This window comes from Protopterus annectens, chromosome 12.part0 (assembly GCF_019279795.1).
Source record: "Protopterus annectens isolate FY-2018-M chromosome 12.part0, PAN1.0, whole genome shotgun sequence".
NCBI lineage: Eukaryota > Metazoa > Chordata > Ceratodontiformes > Protopteridae > Protopterus > Protopterus annectens.
Window position 1 is genome coordinate 852,222,579 of NC_056746.1, and position 21,725 is coordinate 852,244,303.

Here is a 21,725-nt window from a genome sequence, read left to right on the forward strand (position 1 = left end):
ATAGTCCTAGACCCATATATGTGTGTGTGTACGTATATATGTATGTGTATATATATATATATATATATATATATATATATATATATATATATATATGTATGTATATATATATATATATATATATATATATATATATATATATATGTATATATCTATAGGTTCATAGGTTCATAGGTTCATACTAGGCTATCTGCCCTAGGACATTTATAAGCCTAGCCAGAGTGTGTTTGGCTTTCGCCACCCATTTTAAATGAATTTTGCTATGCCCTTTTTCAAGGTTAGTATACTGTGCCTCTGTCTAACAGTGACACAGAAGTGATACCCGGGGTAAACCTACGATGTCCCATCCACTCATCAAGATTCCTCTTGAAGAGAGTCAATGAGGGACTCTGCCTAAAATGGACTGGGATTTTATTCCAGAGTGAAGGGAGCCTCTGGGTTATGAATCTCTCCCTCCAGCATGTCCTATTTATTTCAGTGCTGAGGTTCAAGTCTCTCGAGCACGTAGCTTGATGGGATTTGGATTTTCTGAGGCACAGCATGTCCATTAATTCTGGGTTGGACATGGCTTTATACGTCAGGCACAGATCGCCTCTGAGCAGGCTGTATGCCACTGAGTAGAGCTGGAGTTTCTTTAACCGGGCAGCATATGGCATCTGTTTGAGCCCTTTGATCCTCTTGGTGAGGTACTTTTGGGGTCTTTCCAGTTGCTGCAGGTGTCTGGTAAGGTACATCCCAAAAGGGGCATTGTACTCAATTATGGGCCTGATGAGGGATGAGTAAAGAGGCACGATGACCTCCCCTGATCTAGATGTGAATCCCTTCATGATTAGGTGGGCTATATAAAATGTTTTTCTAACCACTTTGGCCACGTGGTTGTCAAATGAAAGATTGCTATCAACTTGGGTCCCCAGGTCCCTAATTACTTCTTCTGTATTTAATGGATTACCACCTATGTGGTAATTTGTGGGCACTTTGTTTTTTCCAAAGGGGATGACTATACACTTTTTGGCATTTAGCTTGAGGCCACGGCTCTGGCACCAGTTGTCTGTTTCTATGAGGCCCTTTTGGAGGATACTTGTGTCGGCTGGAGAGTCGATTATGGCGCCCAGTTTGCAGTCATCTGTGAACTTGGTCAGCCACAGTCCTTCCGTGTTGGCCTGTACCTCTGAGAAATATATACCGAACAAGAGAGGTCCCAGGACTGAGCCTTGTGGGACGCCACTTGTAACTAGTTTGGAGTCTGACATGGCTCCAGCAATTCTAACCATGTGGGTTCTGTCCTTGAGCCAGTTTGCAACCCATCTAGTGACATAGGAGTTTATATTTAAGCTGGTGAGCTTATGTATAATGCCCGAGTGGGGTATTGTATCGAATGCTTTTGCGAGGTCCAGGTAGGCTGTGTGGACGACCTTCCCCTCGTCAATGGCCTTGGTGACTGTTTCAAAGAAATTGACCAGGTTTAAGAGGCAGGATCTGCCCTTAACAAAGCCGAACTGGGTAGGATCCAGTGTCTGTAGGTCCCCAATATCTTTATTTATGAGGTCCATGATGATCCTTTCCATAGCTTTGCAGACTAAGTTAGTCAGGTTTATGGGGCGATGGTTTCCAGGATCCGTTGAGGCACCACCTTTGTGGAGAAGGACCACTGTTGCTGTACACCACTCTTTGGGTGCATATCCTGTAGTAAGGCTGAGATTGAACAGTAGTTTTATGTTTGGGTTTAGCTCTTCTTGGAGTTCATGTAGGATGCAGCCCAGGACACCGTCTGTTCCCATTGATGCTGTGTTTTTTGCTTTGGAGAGGGCGGCTCTTACCTGAGCATCTGAGATGTCAGGGGGGCAGCACTCTGCTGGGATAGATATTTGCCCTTTTGGTGGGAGGGAGAGGTTTGCGCTGAACCTGTCAGCTAGGATGTTGGCAAGGTCTGTGGGTTTGGTGTATTTTTTGTCATTTTGGACTAATTATGAGCATATCTGGGAATTCCCACCCAGGTTCCTAACATAACTAAAGAAAGCTTTGTGATTATCCTTAGTGTCCTGTGCAATTTTTCTCTTGAAGCTGGCCTTAGACGATTTTATGAGTGCCCGTAGTTTTTTGCTAACACTGATCAGAGATGCCTTCCCTTTTTGGGATTTTGCTCTATCATGTAGTAGCTTCCTCCTTCTATTGTATAGTTTGTTTATGGCTGGGGTCCACCAGATAGGACATCTGCCTTTGGAGGATTGGGTCTTGGTTTTATTTGGGATTGCATGATCCATGCATTCCTGAAGGTGTTCATAGAATGTGTTTATAAAGGATTCTGCGGTCTGGGCCATATTTTCCACAGGGCCGGGGGTTTTGAAGGATTCCACTTCGGTTTTGAGGAGTGTCAAATTTGCTTTAGAGAAGTTTTTCACTGTGGTTTTCTGGGCAGGGGGTGGGGTCGGGATGTGAATATCCAGTGAGATTAGTTTATGGTCTGATCTTACCAGTGAGGGATACACTTCTGGTCTGGAGCATAGAGTCCCCATGTTGCTGATGATCAGGTCCAGTATGTTTTCCCCTCTTGTGGGAGTGGTAACAAGTTGTTCCATAGCATTTGAGTTTATAAATTCTAGGAACCTTTGGGCTAGGGTGTTGGAGCTAGAGTAATGCTCCCAGTCTATGTTTGGGTAGTTGAAGTCGCCCAATATAATGGCGTTTGGAGAGACCTTCATATTTTCCAGTGTTCTCAGGAAGGCTGAGTGGGCTTCCTGGGTTTGGGAGGGTGATCTGTAGCAGGCTTTAAACTGGAAGGCAGTTTTACCCACTGTTAGTTGCACATGGATAGTCTCTGATGCTTTGTGCTGTGCCACCAACCTGGAGGTGTGGGTATCTTTGATGAATATTGATACTCACCCTCCTTTTGTGGTTCGGTCCAAGTTTTGGGGCCGAAAAGCATGGTATGAGGTATAACCTGGTAGTGCTGGGGTGCTCTCGGGAGCCTTGAACCAGGTTTCTGTTACTGCACAGATATCAATGTTCTCCATGCTAAGAAGAATTTCGAGTGCATGCATCTTGAGGTTTAGACTTCTGGCATTGAGTAGCATTACTCTTAGTTTCTTATCCCTTGTGATACCTAGGGAGGTAGGTTTGTCTTTTGGGCCTTGCCTAAAAAAGGCACTATGGGGGTAGCAAGAGCCTTTGCCAATTTCCGAAAGCCCAGGGGTGACAGGTGCAAGCCGTCCCTAGTGAAGTATCGTGGCTTGTCAAGCATGTCATCCCAGGCTGACAGGCATTGGATCCCCTTTAAATGACACCAATACTTAAGCCAATTTTTGAAATTGATCATCTTGTCTTCATATTGTGGCATCATTCTTGGTGAGGGTAAGATGCTACTCAAGGTCAGGGTCATACCAGCCTGGGCTACATGCTCAGAGAGCTCCTCTATGTCTCTTTTCATGTAGTCCAGGGAGGTACGTCTCAGGTCATTTACACCAGCATGGACAATGACTGAGTCATATTTGAACTTGCCTTGGAGTGACCTGAGTGCTTGTGTTATGTGGCAGATCCTAGCACCCGACAGGCAGCTCACCGCAATCTTCTCCTTGTTCAGCCTGGTGAGTGGGACGTCAGTGTGCCTGACGATAGAGTCACCTATTACAAGTGTATCAGGTGTGATATATATATATCTATATATGTATATGTGATATATATATATATATATATATATATATATATATATATATATATATATATATATATATATGTATAACATATGTCCATAACATGTAGTGGAGTCATACCTCAGCACCAGCAGAAACAACCTCTTAGTGCAAGGGGATGCCATGTAAGTATTGCAGGTATACATGTAGACTTTTCCTACTGTAACAGGGTTGTCTTAACAGAAATGTTGTGTGGGAAGTCACATCTGATATTGACATGTACGCCATTAGTTACTGACAGGCATCATAAGATCATCATAGTACAGTACCACACAAATCACAGTAATGATCCTGTGGAAAACAGCAGAGATATGACCAATAAATGTAGACAGTCTGACACACTCTGGTCAGTCCAGAGGTATACAAAGCAGCCCCTAGTGCAAGAAGTGTGGACCAAGCCTGACAAAGTGGATGTTTACAGCCATGTAAATGGGGATATCACAAAAATACTGGAATAGATAAGCTCCCACAAGTTATGCATTCACACACACCTGTCTGTCCTGACACATAATAACTGGAAAAGCAGAAGTTACAAGTCCACATACTACCTACTAGTTTGTGACATACATCTGTAAAGCATCCCACTGCTTTGTCAGAAATATGCAACAGTTATGGTGACCTGGCAACAGTACATGTGACAAATATCTGGACATAACATCACACTTTGAAAATACACTGAGCTGCTAGACATGTCACAAAGCACTGTGGAAACTACAGGGAGACTGTCACAACACTGGCCTACATTTCTTAGGGGGGAATACGCATGTACCTGCAAATATAGCAGTCTCTACAGGCATGTAACAACACTGAGTAATAGGCACCTGTTTGAAAGTGCATACCCACAACCGGTCTGAACACAGCCACAGTCGCATATGGTAAGCATACTTAATATTACAGTATATGAACTGTGTGAACAACACCATCCTCATATGTGCCACTCACACACCAACCCTACATATACTGGGCCAATACACAGTGGAGTCCAACGCCTGACTGTGGTATGGGACATGTGTCGGTCTGGCCCTACAAACATGTATGCTGATAGGGTACCATACACTGCAGCAGCATGCAACATCACATGGCACAGAACCAAGTACAATGACATCTACCACAGTCTGTACACAGGCCAAGGTACATATTCACATTACACACTCTGTCGACAATCACCATAAGTACACAGATCTCACTACTTTATACACTACAACAGAATATTCAGGTTTTGTCCTCAAATATAAGGCCTACTATACATAACATGTCTAGCAGTCTGGTATCTCACTGGCTTGCTATCAGGTATCATGGCAGTAAATAATGATGTACTGAACATATGCACCAATTACTACATGACATATGCACAAAGGTTGACAGAGTTGTTGCTGGAGGCACTAACACAAGGTCAATATTGACATGTTGCTGTGATAAACCAATACATTTACTGGTGTAACAGGGTTTGTTGTGACATATGTCTAATGAGGGATATGAATTCAGTAACTCAAATGGCTGTCACCATGTACTGACTGCAATCCTCAGAGTATGCTACTGCATTTCTAAAGACAGGTAATCTGTGAGTAACACAACACATATAAGACTCCAAACACTGGCCAGTCTGCAGATAGCCCTACAGGTGGGAGTTTCCCCAACCACATAACACTGTCATGACAGATATTAAATCATGTAGACCAGCCATATCCACACAAGCCCTGTTAAACCAGCACTACTTCAAATGTAGAAGAGCAATACTTACATTCTATCCTCATGTCTGGAACATCCCCCTCCTGCTTCTTGGCCTGTCTCCACAGTGTATGTTGTAAGAGGTATATCCAACTACCCTCTGTGATGCTGTTTGTCAAACACCCACATGAAGTCCTGCTCAAAGTGAATGAAAAGGGCCAACACCCATATGATGTTCTTAGTTATAGGAGTGGGTTTCCATGCAATTGGCAATAGGAGTGATACCACAGCTGTTCCACATGCAATCAGCTAGTGGGGGACTGCAATTCATGCACACGCCATCAGGTGATCATGAGCATCACTTACAAAGCTGCTGCCTAAGCAAAGCAGGTGTACTTTTCCACATCCACCAGAGAGGGAGTGAGAGAGACAGAGAGAGACACAGTAAGAAAGGAAGGGGGTAGGAGAGTAAGAGCTAAGCATGTTTCTGTCACACACTTACCAGTACTGGGTTTTAAAACCCTGCCTGACTATGTATTGCTATTACATTTTTATGCAGTTATTGCATGCGCCACTGAGCTTGCATGATGGAGAGCTGCCCAAAGGTATCTTTGAAGGTGAGTGACATCAGCAACAGTGATAAAGGAGGGATAAGGTAAGTGTAGTACATGTGGCTGTCCACACAAGCAGGTGTCAAGGAAGACACAACCACACTCTCTCAGGGACTCACACACATTATCACAATTGGCAGGGTCAGAATTAGAACTCCTAACTAACTAGTTTGCTACAATGGAATGGCTTCAAAATCATTAATCTACACACACACACACACACACACACACACACACACACACACACACACACACACACACACACACACACACACACACATTTGCCAGTACTGACATGCATGGATTAATTGCTTCACAGGTGTGTAGTAGGTAACTGTGCCAGATGGCTGTACAAGGCTAGGCAAAGGGTATAACCTGGCATCAGGCCACATGACAATGGTCTCCATTGTGCCTCAGGGGTGTAGACCCTGGATTGGCCCACACAGGTGGGTACTGTATTCACCATCCACTCATCTGGGTTACTATTGTGGGTAACCAATGCTGTGCAATGCTTGCCATGTATGTGTTCTATATTTTATAACACGGACAGTGTCTGGGTTGTGCACATGTCCCATATGCATGTTCTGTGACATGTGGAAGGGGTACCTGGGGTTTCTGGAGCATGTTGTGCGGATAGATTGTTATCATCTGATCTGGCATTCCTGCCCTCATGTGGTGAGAACTGGCTATGGAACTGAGGTCATGCCTGCACCTACATTGACAATATGATATAGGAATTCACTGGTGTTAGTGGCATCTGTCCATACAGGACATGTGTATAAGGCATGGTATTCCCTTTGTGGGTTACATTTGCAGACTCTACAGTTGTTGCAGGCTTCCAGTGGGGAACATAGCAAAGGACCACTGTAAGCAATTATTTGCCTGTTGTAGGGATGGAACAGGGTGTCATGTCCTCTATAGTCCACTGCAATTGGCTATAGGAATGATACCACAGCTGTTCCACATGCAATCAGCTAGTGGGGGACTGCAATTCATGCACATGCCATCAGGTGATCATGAGCATCACTTACAAAGCTGCTGCCTAAGCAAAGCAGGTTTACTTTTCTACATCCACCAGAGAGGGAGTGAGAGAGACAGAGAGAGAGACACAGTAGGAAAGGAAGGGGGTAGGAGAGTAAAAGCTAAGCATATTTGTGTCACACACTTACCAGTACTGAGTTTTAAAACCCTGCCTGACTATGTATTGCTATTACATTTTTATGCAGTTATTGCATGCACCATGGAGCTTACATGTTGGAGAGCTGTCCAAAGGTATCTTTGAAGGTGAGTGACATCAGCAACAGTGATAAAGGAGGGATAAGGTAAGTGTAGTGCATGTGGCTGTCCACAAAAGCAGGTGTCAATGAAGACACAACCACACTCTCTCAAGGACTTACACACATTATCACAGTTGGCAGGGTCAGAATTAGAACACCTAACTAACAAGTTTGCTACAATGGAATGGCTTCAAAATCATTAATCTCCACACACACACACATACACACACACACACACACACACACACACACACACACACACACACACACACACACACACACACACACACACACACACACACACACATTTGCCAGTACTGACATGCATGGATTCATTGCTTCACAGGTGTGTAGTAGGTAACTGTGCCAGATGGCTGTACAAAGCTAGGCAAAGGGTATAACCTGGCATCAGGCCACATGACAATGGTCTCCAGTGTGCCTCAGGGGTGTAGCCCCTGGATTGGCCCACACAGGTGGGTATTGTATTCACCATCCACTCATCTGGGTTACTATTGTGAGTGGCCAATGCTGTGCAATGCTTGCCATGTATGTGTCCTATATTTCATAACATGGACAGTGTCTAGGTTGTGCACATGTCCCATATGCATGTTCTGTGACATGTGGAAGGGGTACCTGGGGTTTCTGGGGCATGTTGTGTGGACAGATTGTTATCATCTGATGTGGCATTCCTGACCTCATGTGGTGAGAACTGGCTATGGAACTGAGGTCATGCCTGCACCTACATTGACAGCATGATACAGGAATTCACTGGTGTTAGTGGCATCTGTCCATACAGGGCATGTGTATAAGGCATGGTATTCCCTTTGTGGGTTACATTTGCAGACTCTACAGTTGTTGCAGGCTTCCATTGGGGAACATAGCAAAGGACCACCATAAGCAATTATTTGCCTATTGTAGGGATGGAACAGGGTGCCATGTCTTCTGTAGTCCACTGCAATCACACCATGGTTACTATCTGTGGGCATTATGCAAGGAACTACCAATATAGTGGTTGTTGTCTAGCCAAGTGTGTTTGTGTATGAGACATGGGTGGAGAGTGTTATCTGGGTAATACAAGGGTTGCCTATATTGTTCACCGATCCATAATGTCACATGTAGGACTATGGATTGTCTACACAGGCCTCTCTGCTGTTTGATATCTGTTGTCCTTTGTAAGGTGGACATTGTGACATACAGTAGGTCCTCAATATAAGAATTTTGCAAAACCTGTCCCCCAATAAGTCCTGTTATTACACAATCACAGCTACCTCCATACAGGATATTGATGACAAACACACACACCTGTCAGTACTGAGATTCAAACCTCTGCCTAGCTATGTATTGCTGCTACGGTGTACCACATTTATCACACACACCACAGAGCAAGCTGTGAAGACTGGTAGAGATGGGTGAAGGCTGCCAGCCTAGCCAGATAGAATTGTGCAGATAATTCTATCATTTGTAAATACTGTGAAATGTTGAACTTAAAACAATGTGACAACATTGCCCTCTGCTGTAAAGAAAGATAAGTCAAGCATTTCTTGTTGGTCCTTTGAAATTAAAATTACTTTATGTCTGTTCCATTGAAGTTAGAATTTGGAGTCGATGAGTCTAGAGTAAGCATCCTGCCTATTGTTTTAACTTAAGGAATAATTACTAGAATTTACATGTGGAATGTCCTTTATTGCTCTAAGTGTAAAATAATGTAAATGCAGTTTCTGTCAGCCTGGGAACTCTCGGAAAGTGTAAAAGAGGTAATGTAATCTTTATCAGAACTGCAATAGCAATTTAAACAGAGAGAATCAGAAGGCATGACGCATTTTTGATTTGACTGTCCAACTCACAGCACTCTGCCTTTCTCTAAAAGTAAGTTATTTTAGAAATGTGTTTTCTTTTAGGAATAACTAGAAATTAGAAAGACTAGACTAAGTGTTTTTTTGTGATGTCAGAACTGTACTACTGATTTATTTTAAGTATTTCTGTGTGATCTCTGAACTATTGACTAGCACTGTATAGTAGAAAGTACTGTCTTGTGGTTTTAATTATTTATTATTAAATATTTTAAAACCTTTTAACTGTGGCTGGTTTTGTGTAGAGATAGTTTAAGCTCTAGAGTACATTGCATATTTATAGAGTTTACTGTCCAGGTCACTCCAAATAGGCTTTGACTGTTTAGTCGCATCTACCAATTGGATAATCATATTGCACAGTAATAATTGGACATGCTTTTAAGTGCCTTTGAGTAGCTGGTAATTATTAGTGGGTGGTGGCAGCTGGTACTACTCTATAGTCTGGGTAAAAATGGGCACAGCTGGAAAACCTGTGCCAGCCTTCCCCAGAAGTGTCTGTGTGATTGGGTAAACTATTATCTCAAAGTGTGTATGTGTCAGCTACTTGGGCAGGAACATGAAGCACTGGTTGGATGGAGAGGGTGCTGGAGATTTTAGCTTGCCCACTAGACTGAGATCTGGACCCTATAGCTGTGCCAGTGGGGAGTCTTATTGGGGACCTAGGGAGCAAGTGAGCGACCAGCCTCGGACTGACTGTGATCTCTATGTGCTCTTAAGGGAAATTGCACTTTACTGTGTTTATTTGTTATCCTTTCTCATATATGAGATGCCCTCCCTGGTGTTAGTGGTGAGGACTGAGGCTCCTTGATTGCTGGGCCAGGGCATGGGCGTCGCATATTAATTGGTGGCAGTGGTTGGGATATCCTCACGTATTAATTGTTTGGCAGCGGTGGGATATCCACATCACATATTAATTAGTTGGCAAATACTAACTGGCTTGTTGTGGTGTGGGTAGAGTGAATCCTGTAGCTTGTGTACAGTGAACTTTGAAGGTGTTTTCTACTCTAAATCAGCCACGCAGTGAATACTCAGAGTTCAGATCACAATTGTTTTATTTCTTTTGTTAGCTTAGTTAGTCAGGGTGAGCAGGCAGCATGTCAGCAGAGGGGTATGGAAAGCTTACAAGGAGCCAGCTGGCAAAGATGTGCCATGCTAGGGGACTGGTGCATGGAAACCTGAATAAGGCAGACCTGATTGCAGCCTCGGTTATAGCTGCTTCAGAAAACAGCAACCAGGAGGACAATCAGACTGGCAGTGGAGATATAATTCCCTCGGAGAATGGACAGTTCAACCTTTCTGCAGTGGACTTAAAAATCTAGCTGGAGCTAAAGAGACTTGAGTTGGAGGCCAGGCATGTGGAATTAGAAGCAAATGAGAGACTGTGATGTTTGCAGGCTGAGGAGAATGAGAAACTGTTACATCTGCAAGCTGAGGAACAAGAAAAGCAGAGGCAGCATGAGAAGGAGATGCTGACTCTTCTCCAGAGTCATGGAGATAATGTGGAAAGGAGTAACTGGACCCCAGAAGCACAAGAGGTCAGTAAATTTCTTCCGCAGTTTAAAGAGGGGGATAATTTTGATAGTTTCATTCAAATATTTGAGAGGGTATGTAAACAGTATGAAGATGACCAAGGGCTCTGGACACTGTTCCTGACCCCCTTACTCCATGGTAAAGTTGTAACTGCAGTATCTAAAATGTAAGATCTTGCATGTTTTGATTATACTGCTATTATAAAATGTCTTTTAGAACTGTTTAAGCTAACATCTGAAACGTATAAGAAAAAGTTTCGTGAGCATAGACACAAGGCAGATGAAAGTGTGTCTGAATATGTTGCTGAATTGAGCACTTATTTCCATAGGTGGGTGAGTGGATGTCAGGTCACCACTTCTGAAGGTCTGGCAGACCTTTTGGTGAGGGAACAAGCCCTTAGCACTTTGCCTGAGGACATGAGAATCTGGTTAGCTGATAGACAATGTGCTACCTCAGATGAGTTGAGGAAGAAGGGAGACCTATACCTAGCAAGCAGAGCAGCCTTGCACAGGAAGGGGACCCCCAGTACTGCTCATGGGTCTAAAGGAACCCATGGTGGGCAGCACAGACTGCCACAACAGAATCTTCCAGTAGCAGGGGAAGCCACTAGTCCAGGTACACATCCAGGAGCTAGGGTTAAATGTTTTGAATGCAACCAGTGGGGCCATGTGGCATACAGATGTCCACAGAGGCAAGATGGGGAACCAAAGGTGAGGGAGCCAGTAAGTGGGAAAGACAAAATGCCAATAGTAGGTTGCCTTGAGACAACAGGGGTACTAAACTACCATCTTGCAGATGTCCTGAGAGGGAAGGATTTGGATGAGGCAGTACCATGAACTTATGCAGTTACACACAGTCATGTTAGAAGACAAGCATGTGGGTCTTGTAGCCTGGGGGAGACAAGGACAGACTACATACTTGCAGGCAGGACTGGTGAGGTGGTTACTTCAGAGAGTGAGCTATGCAGTAGCAGTGAGACAGAATGTGAGCCACAGCTGCTTGTGGGTATTGGTGTTCCCTTGGACAGAGTGACTGCAAAGGTAGAGGTGAGTAGTAGTACCCAGGCTGACAGTGAGGCACCACTGTCAGAGGATGCCAGACTTCCTGTGGAAGGGGAGCTGGGAAGGGTTACAATGACAGAGTTGAAACAGACTCAGCTCTCGGACCATACATTGCAAGGCCTGAGGCAGTTAGCTAGGGAGGCACCTGATTCTCAAGCAAAGGGGGATCTGTATACTGGGACAAAGGGTTACTATACAGAGAGTGGACCCTTGAGGGAGGGCTAGAAGGTGAGAGAGTACAGCAGTTGGTAGTGCCTAGAGCCTACCATCTGGTGATTCTAGCCATAGCCCATGATATTCCCTTTGCAGGTCATATGGGCATAAAACATACAAAGAGGCATATTATACAGAACTTCTATTGTCCTGGAATTTCCAGAGATGTAACAGGGTGCTGCAGGACCTGTGAGCAGTACCAAAAGGTAGGCAAGGCAGGAGACAAGGTGAGAGCTCCTTTGATGCCTTTGCCTGTGATTGAGGAGCCATTTCAAAGGGTAGCTATGGATATTGTGGGTTCTGTGAGTATCCCAAGTTCCACAGGGGAAAAAGTATATCCTAGTGGTAGTAGATTATGCTACACGATACCATGAGGCAGTGGCTTTGTCTTCCATTGAGGCAGAGAAGGTGGCAAATGCTTTGTTAGAGATTTTCAGCAGGGTAGGTTTCCCAAAAGAAATACTGATGACAGAGGTGCCAATTTTAAGTCAGACCTGCTGGCTTGTCTGTGGAAGTCCTGTGGGGTGAAGCACATGAAGACCACCCCTACCATCCCCAAACTAATGGTCTTGTTGAGATGTTAAACTCTGCAATCAAGTCCATGCTACAGGCATTTGCAGATCATTTTAAGAGGGAGTGAGACAAATATTTGCCGCATCTGTTGTTTGCTTACAGAGAGGTTCCCCAGGAATCCACAGGTTTTTCACCCTTTGAGTTGCTGTATGGGCATAGGGTGAAGGGACCTCTAGATTTAATTCGAGATGAGTGGGAAGGTGAGTGCAAGTCTCACAAGGAGTCTGTTGTGGCATACATCCTAAACCTAAGAACAAGGCACAGGGAACTCATGGGCTTGGCCCAGGAGAACCTGGCAGAAGCCCAACAACAGAAAAAGGTGTGGTATAACAGGAATGCTCAAGCTAGAGAGTATGCTGTGGGGCAGCAGGTAATGGTTCTCATTCCTCTCAGACACAACAAGCTGCAAGCAGCTTGGGAGGGACCCTACAAGGCCGTAAGAAAGGTAAGTGATGTTAACTACATGGTGGAATTGCTAGGCAGATGGCAGGGGCAAAAATTGTACCATGTTAACATAACGAAACCTTACCATGATAGGGAGGCCCTTGTGCTGAGCATTTGCAGTGGATTGCAGAAGGAGTCTGAGGAAGATCTGGGGACTGATCTCCTCAGTGAAGCTCGGTCTGACACCTCAGTGGAAGGGGTAACAATATCCCAGCAGCTATCTCCTACCCAGGTTTGAGAAATCTGAGCAGTGTTGCAGAATTTGGGGACATGTTCACTGGGAAACTAGGGTGTACCCACCTATTGCAGCACCAGGTGGATACAGGACCCCAAATGCCTATTAGGCAGGCCCCTTATAGGGTGCCTGAGAGAGTCAGACAGACCCTGAGGGAGGAGGTACAGGAGATGTTGGAGCTAGGAGTGATTCAAGAGTCCAACAGTCCCCGGGCCTCCCCAGTGGTGCTGGTGCCAAAGAAGGATGGCAGCACCAGCTTCTGTGTGGACTACAGAAAATTAAATAGTCACACAGAGTCAGATGCTTATTCCATGCCTAGGACAGATGAGGCCCTAGAGCAGCTGGGTAGGGCTAAGTATCTTACAACCATTGATCTTACCAGGGTTACTGGCAGGTGCTCTTGACTCCCAGTGCTAGAGAGAAGCCAGCCTTTGTGACTCCTTTTGGCTTGTATGAGTTCACAAAGATGCCCTTTAGGATGAAGAATGCCCCCAGTGACTTTCCAGAGGCTGGTAGATAATATTCTAGCAGGAGCAGGTGGGTTTGCCCTTGCTTACCTCAATGATATTGCCATCTAGGGCCATTCCTGGCCAGAGCACCTTCAGCATGTCAGGGAGGTGCTGGGCAGACTACAGAGGGCGGGGTTGACCATTAAGCCGAGCAAATTTCAGGTGGGTATGGCAGAGGTCTCCTACCTAGGACATAGAGTGGGGAGTGGTAAGATAAGGCCAGAACCTGCCAAAGTGGAAGCCATTCAGGCATGGCCTGCACCTGTTACTAAAAAGCAGGTGAGGGCATTTTTAGGGACAGCAGGGTACTACAGAAGGTTTGCCCCCAATTATAGTACCATAGCTGCTCCCCTCACAGACCTGACAAGGAAGAACAGGCCAGATAAGGTAGTGTGGACACCAGCATGTGAGCAGGTATTTCAGAAGCTTAAAGAAGCTTTGGGAGGAACCCCTGTGTTAGCCAGTCCAGATTACAGCAAAGAATTTGTTGTGCAGGTGGATGCTTCAAACCACTGCGTGGGGGCAGTACTTAGCCAGATTTCTTCAGAGGGTGAAGAGCACCCAGTGGTTTATCTCAGTCATAGGCTCCAACCCAGGGAGGAATGCTATGCAGCTGTAGAAAAGGAATGTCTAGCCATAGTGTGGGCATTGCAGAAACTTCAGCCTTATCTGTATGGAAGGAAATTCACTGTTATGACAGATCACAACCCTCTAAAATGGTTAAACAGAGCCAGCCAGCAAAATGCCAAGTTGCTAAGATGGAGCCTAGGGTTACAAGCATATGATATGTCAGTGCAGCACCGCAGTGGGGTTAGCAATGCCAATGCAGGTGGGCTCTCAAGACAGGGAATGGGGTAGGTATACTCAGCTAGACCTGACCCTCTCAAGTGGTGTTTTTCAAGGGTCACTTGAAAAACTAGCTTGAGTTCTCCGGGTGGGGGGGGTGTGAAGACTGGTAGAGATGGGTGAAGGCTGCCAGTCTAGCCAGATAGAATTGTGCAGATAATTCTATCATTTGTAAATACTGTGAAATGCTGAACTTAAAACAACGTGGCAACATTGCCCTCTGCTGTAAAGAAAGCTAAGTCAAGCATTTCTTGTTGGTCCTTTGAAATTAAAAGTACTTTATGTCTGTTCCTTTGAATTTAGAATTTGGAGTTGATGAGTCTGGAGTAAGCATCCAGCCTATTGTTTTAACTTAAGGAATAATTACTAGAATTTACATGTGAAATGTCCTTTATTGCTTTAAGTGTAAAAGAATGTAAATGCAGTTTCTGTCAGCCTGGGAACTCCAGGAAAGTGTAAAAGAGATGATGTAATGTTTATCAGAACTGCAATAGCAATTTAAACAGAGAGAATCAGAAGGCATGAAGCATTTTTGACTTGACTATCTAACTCGCAGCACTCTGCCTTGCTCTATAAGTAAGTTATTTTAGAAGTGTGTTTTCTTTTAGGAATAATTAGAAATTAAAAAGATTAGACTAAGTGTTTTTCTGTGATGTCAGAACTGTACTACTGATTTATGTTAGGTGTTTCTGTGTGATCTCTGAACTTTTGACTAGCACTGTAGAAAGTATTGTCTTGTGGATTTAATTATTTATTATTAAATATTTTAAAACCTTTTAACTGTGGCTGGTTTTGTGTAGAGATAGTTTAAGCTCTAGAGTACATTGCATATTTATAGAGTTTACTGTCCAGGTCACTCCAAATAAGCTTTGACTGTTTAGTCACATCTACCAATTGGATAATCATATTGCACAGTAATAATTGGACACGCTTTTAAGTGCCTTTGAGTAGCTGATAATTATTAGTGGGTGGTGGCAGCTGGTACTACCGTATAGTCTGGGTAAAAAGGGGCACAGCTGGAGAACCTGTGCCAGCCTTCCCCAGAAGTGTCTGTGTGGTTGTGTAAGCTCTTATCTCAAAGTGTGTGTGTGTGTGTGTGTGTGTGTGTGTGTGTGTGTGTGTGTGTGTGTGTGTGTGTGTGTGTGTGTGTGTGTCAGCTACTTGGGCAGGGGCATGAAGCACTGGTTAGTCAGAGAGGGTGCTGGAGATTTTAGCTTCCCCCCTAGGCTGAGATCTGGACCCTATAGCTGTGCCAGTGGGGAGACTTATTGGGGACATGGGGAGCAAGGGAGCAACCAGCCCCAGACTAACTGTGATCTCTGTGTGGTCTTAAGGGAAATTGCACTTTACTGTGTGTATTTGTTATCCTTTCCTCATATATGAGATGCCCTCTCTGGTGTTAGTGGTGAGGATTGAGGCTCCTTGATTGCTGGGCCAGGATACGGGCATCACACAAGCCTTACCCCAATGGTGTATTCCAAGGTAAATTACATCAGCAGGCTTGCCAAAGTAGGGCAATGGAAAGTGTAGTGACTGTGAATGGCCTCAAAAGCATTGATCCCTAAACACACAAACAGACACACACACACACACACACACAGAATTTCACAGTTGCCATGCCTAGGAGGAGAACTACTACCTAACTAGTATATCACACTATAGCATTACGCAGTTGTAGCATGCACCACAGAGCTTCTAGGGCTAGCCTTTCTTCAAAGGTGTATTTTAAGGTGAATGACATCAGCAGCCTTGCCAAAGTAGGGCAATGGAAAGTGTAGTGACTATGAATGGCCTCAAAAGCATTGATCCCTACACACACATACACACACACACACACACACACACACACACAGAGTTTACAGTTGCCATGTCTGGTATTAGAACTCCTACCTAACTAGTACAGAACACTATAGCATTAAGCAGTTATTGCATGAATCATGGAAGTTACAGGGCTAGTCTTACTCCAAAGGTGTATTTCAAGGTGAATGACATCAGCAGGCTTGCCAAAGTAGGGCAATGGAAAGTGTAGTGACTGTGAATGGCCTCAAAAGCATTGATCCCTGCAAACACACACACAGTTTCACAGATGCCATGTCTGGGATTAAAAATCCTATCTACCTAATAAGTCACACTATAGCATTACACAGCTATTGCATGTGCCACAGAGCTTCGAGGACTAGCCTTTTTCCAAAGGTGTATTTCAAGGTGAATGACATCAGCAGCCTTGCCAAAGTAGGGCAATGGAAAGTGTAGTGACTATGAATGGCCTCAAAAGCATTGATTCCTATACACACACACACACACACACACACACACACACACACACACACACACACACACACACACACACATAGTTTCACTTTGCCATGTCTGGGATTAGAACTCTTACCTAACTAGTACATCACACTACAGCATCATGCAGTTATAGTATGTGCCATGGAGCTTACTGGGCTACTCCTTCCTCAAAGGTGTATTTCAAAGTGAATGACATCAGCAGGCCTGTCAAAGTAGGGCAATGGAAAGTGTATATCATAGGTTCATAGGTTCATAAGTTGGTACTAGGCTATTGACCCTAGGGCCTATACAAGCCTAGCCATAGCAATTCCCTGGCTATTTCTTCCCACAATATTTACTTCCCTGGACCCCTGTCTAACAGGATGACTGACCTGATCCCTGGGGTGAATTTCCTATCTCCCATTCAATCGTCAAGGTTCCTTTTGAAGAGGGCCAAAGAAGCACTCTACTTGACATGTATGGGCAATCTATTCCAGAGTCTGGGGATACTCTTGGTCAGGACCCCATCCCTCCAGCATGTTTTGTTTATTGTGATGACAAGCTTTGGATCCCTGGAGCATGTGGCTCTGTTGGACTGGGATTTCTTTAAGTGTAGCATGTTCAACAGCTCTGGGTTTGACATGACCTTGTATGTTAAGCAGAGATCACCTCTGAGTAGACGATATGCGACAGAGTATAGGTGGATGATTTTTAGACAGTCAGAATAGGGCATCTGCTTTAGGCCTGTGATTCTTTTAGTGAGGTATTTCTGCAGCCTTTCTAGTTGTTGCAGATGTCTTGAGAGGTACATACCAAATGGGGCATTGTATTCTATAATGGGTCTACTGAGAGATGACTACAGTGGGACAATGGCCTCCTTTTTTCTGGATGAAAAGCCCTTAGTGATGAGGTGTGCCACATTGGTGGATTTCCTGACTGTTATGGTGATGTGGTTATCGAAGGAGAGACCAATGTCCACCTGTGTCCCTATGTCTGTTATCACACTTTCAATGTTTAGTGTACTGCCACCTATGTGGTAATTCATGGGTACATGTTTTTTCTCAAAGGGGATAACTATACATTTCTTGGCATTGAGCTTGAGCCCATGGCTCTGGCACCAAGCATCTGTTTCTGGAAGGCCTTTTTGTAGAATATCCACATAATCTGGGGATTCAATAGTAGCTCTCAGTTTACAGTCATCTGCGACCTTTGTTAGCCAGAGACCCTTAGTGTTGGCCTGTACTTCAGAGCAGTAGATGCCAAATGAGAGTGGTTCCAGGACTGAACGTTGAGGTATTCCAATTGTCACTTGTTTGGAGCGGGATTTGGAGTCGGCTACTTTTACAGTGTGGGTTCTGTCAGTAAGCCAGTTGACAACCCATCAAGTGATGTAGGGATTAATGCCCAGCTTAGTACATTTATCTATGATTCCTGACTGGGGGATGGTGTTGAAAGCCTTGGCAAGGTCTGGATAGGCCGTGTGGACCGCCTTACTCTCATCCACAGCTCCGGAGACTGCTTCAAAGATGTCAATCAGGTTCAGGAGACAAGATTAGCCCTTCACAAACCCAAGTTGGGTGGGGTCCGATGTTTGAAGGTTGCCAATGTTTTTGTTTATAAGTTCCATGATAATACGTTCCATGGCCTTGTAGATCGGGCTTGTCAGACTGATGGGGAGGTAGTTCCCAGGATCCAAGGTGGATCCCCCTTTGTGGAGTGGGATAACTCTAGCTGTGCACCACTCAGTGGGCATGAAGCCTGAGGTGATGCTATGATTAAACATGGCACTTAGGTGAGGTGCCAGTTCATTTTATAGTTCATGTAGTACACAGCCCGGGATGTTGTCTGGTCCCATGGATGCTGTATTCTTAGCTTTGGAGAGAGTAGTTTTTACCTGTGTGGCTGTTATTACCAGAATCTGGCAATATGCTGGTATTGGGATGGGCCCTTTAGGGGGTGAAAAGGGGGTGCAGTTGGCACTGAATTGATCTGGCAGGATACTGGCGATATCCTTGGGATCAGTATATTTAATGCCATTCTGTTGTAGCTCAGAGCAGCTCTGAGCATTGCCATTTAGATTCCTGACATAGCTATAGCACGGCATGTGATTGTCTTTGGAATCTTTGGCTATATTATTTTCATAACTAGCATTGGAGGATTTTATAAGGGATCTCTGTTTCATACTGAGGCTGGTAAGGGAGTTTTTTGCATCCTGGGATTTTCCTCTTTTCTGCAAAAGTTTCTTCCCTTTGTTGTAAAGTTTTTTATGGCAGGGGACCACCAGATTGGCCTCCTTTTCTTGGAGGAGAGCATCTTGGTTATATTTGTAATGGCACAATTTATGCATGTGTGGATGTGCTCATACAGTGCCTTAGTGTAGGATTCAGCAGTCGAACTTTAGTCCGCGTCTGCATGGGTGTCATGAAATTTGTCACATCTGACCTGTGTAGCATGATGCTGGCTTTGGAGATGTTTTTTTACAGAGGTTTCCTTACTGGGGGGTGGGGGAGGGATGTGGATGTCAAGGGTGATTAGCTTATGGTCAGACCTGACCACCGAGGGGGTGACCATAGGTGTGGAGCATTGATTTCCCATGTTAGTAATGACCAGGTCTAGGATATTGGAGCCCTGGTGGGATTATGGGTTAGTTGATCCAGGGCATTGAGAATTATGAATTCCAAGAACAATTGGGCAAAGGTGTTGGTACGAGTAGTTTTACCAGTTAATGGCAGGGTAGTTGTAAACACCCAGTATTAGGGTGTTTGGTTGTATCTTAATATTTTCCAGTATGTTTAGAAAGGTGTAGTGAGAATCTTGGGGTATGGTGGGGGATCTGTAGCAAGCTATACAATTTGGATTGCAGTGTTACCTAGTGTTAGTTGCACATGGAGAATTTCAGATGCATTGTGTTGCGCAACTAGCCTGGTGGCGTGAATATCCTTGGTGAATATGGGGACTCCTCCACCTTTAGTGTTTCAGTCCTGGTTTGGTGGCCAACAGGTGTGGTAATAGTTATAGCCTGGTATTGCAGGTGTGCTCTCTGGAGCCTTGGACCAGGTCTCTGTTACTGCACAGATATCGATGTTCTCCATATATAGGAGTGCCTAGTGACTGTGAATGGCCACAAAAGCATTGATCCCTACACACACACACACACACACACACACACACACACACACACACACACACACAAAACCAAACACACACACACAGTCTCACAGTTGCCGTGTCTGAGATTAGAACTCCTGCTTAATCAGTACATCACACTATAGCATTACCCAGATATAGCATGCACCACGGATCTTACAGGGTTGCACCTTCACCAAAGGTGTATTTCAAAGTGAATGACATCAGCAGGCTTGCCAAAGTAGGGCAATGGGGAGTGTAGTGACTGTGAATGGCCACAAAAGCATTGATTCCCACACATGCACACACACAGTCGCCATGTCTGGGAATAGAACTCCTACCTAACTAGTACATCACCCTATAGCATTATGCAGTTATAGCACAGGCCACAGAGTTCATAGGGATACTCCTTCACCAAAGGTGTATTTCAAGGTGCATAACATCAGCAAGCTTGCGAAAGTAGGGCAATGGGGAGTGCAGTGTGTGTGAATGGGCCATAAACCATTCATCTGGAAGCACACACACAACACTCAGTCACACACAGGTTTACATTTAACTGGTACGTATATACAACTGCTAGATGAATAATGATTTGTACAGTCATGTTACACAGTTATCACAAGCACCACAGACACTATAGTGCTGAGGGATACCAGACGCAAATGTCTACAGTGATTGACATTTGCACATCATGTGGTTTTAGCCAATTGGATGTGTGCTGGGTGGGACAGGCCTCATGATGGGAGGCTCTTTGTCACTGTCTGTCACTCTCTTCCACACATCTATGTATGTGTAAATTTGGCCTATTATAGTGTGTTGTCCTTGGATATATGTGTGTATTTCTATCCGATGTGTGTGCAAAGCATGACTGGTGTGCAATGTGGAGTGTGTCCACAAACATCTGTGACTGTCAGATATGTATACTGCACTGTTGTTGCCAGACATGGGTTTCATTTCTGTAAGTGTGGTAGCATGCCCGGTATGACCTTCTGCAATTAATGTGTGAATTCCTTCCAGGTAGTTTGTACTCCAGTGCAGGCTTTTGTGTTCTACACCTACAGCTAGTAACCTGTTTCTGCAGGATATCTGTAGATTGATTGACAATATGGGGTCACAATGGGCAAAGCATTGTGGGTTACTGTAGGTAATTGTGTCTGTGCTGCTTCTGCTACGTGGTTTTGGTGTTAGCAGAGAGGGTCTATATTAGAACACCGAACTTTCAAAATTTCAAGTGTTCTAATATCGAACCCTATCAATTGAAAATTTAAAACATTGAACATACAGACCAGCAAATTTTTTCCTAGGGAAAAATTTGCTGTTCCAAAACACATGCACACAACACAAGCACACCAAACAAACAGCAATCCATACACATACACCTAAACTCTTACACCTAACCCTACACTAAGCTATATATACACCATTAACTATCCACTTACCTTAACCCAAAACCTAACCCTAAGGTCCGTCACTATCACAGTCACCTCACCCATGCCCTAACCCTAACTCACCTACCCCACCCTAACCCTCACGTCCACACAATTGTACACTTACCTGACCCATGCCCTAACCCTAACTCACCTAACCCGCCCTAACCCTCACTTCCACACAATCGCACACTTACCTGAACCCGACCCGTAACTTTCCACCACAGCACTGAAAATACCGAAGCAACAGAAATGGACAACCTAATTCTTTCCCTAGGAAAAAATTTGGTTTTCTGTTTCTTTGATATTTTCAGCGTTCGCTGAAAATGGGTCGATATTAGAACACTCGACATTTTGAATGTTCAGTGTTCTAATATAGACCCAGCATTGATATT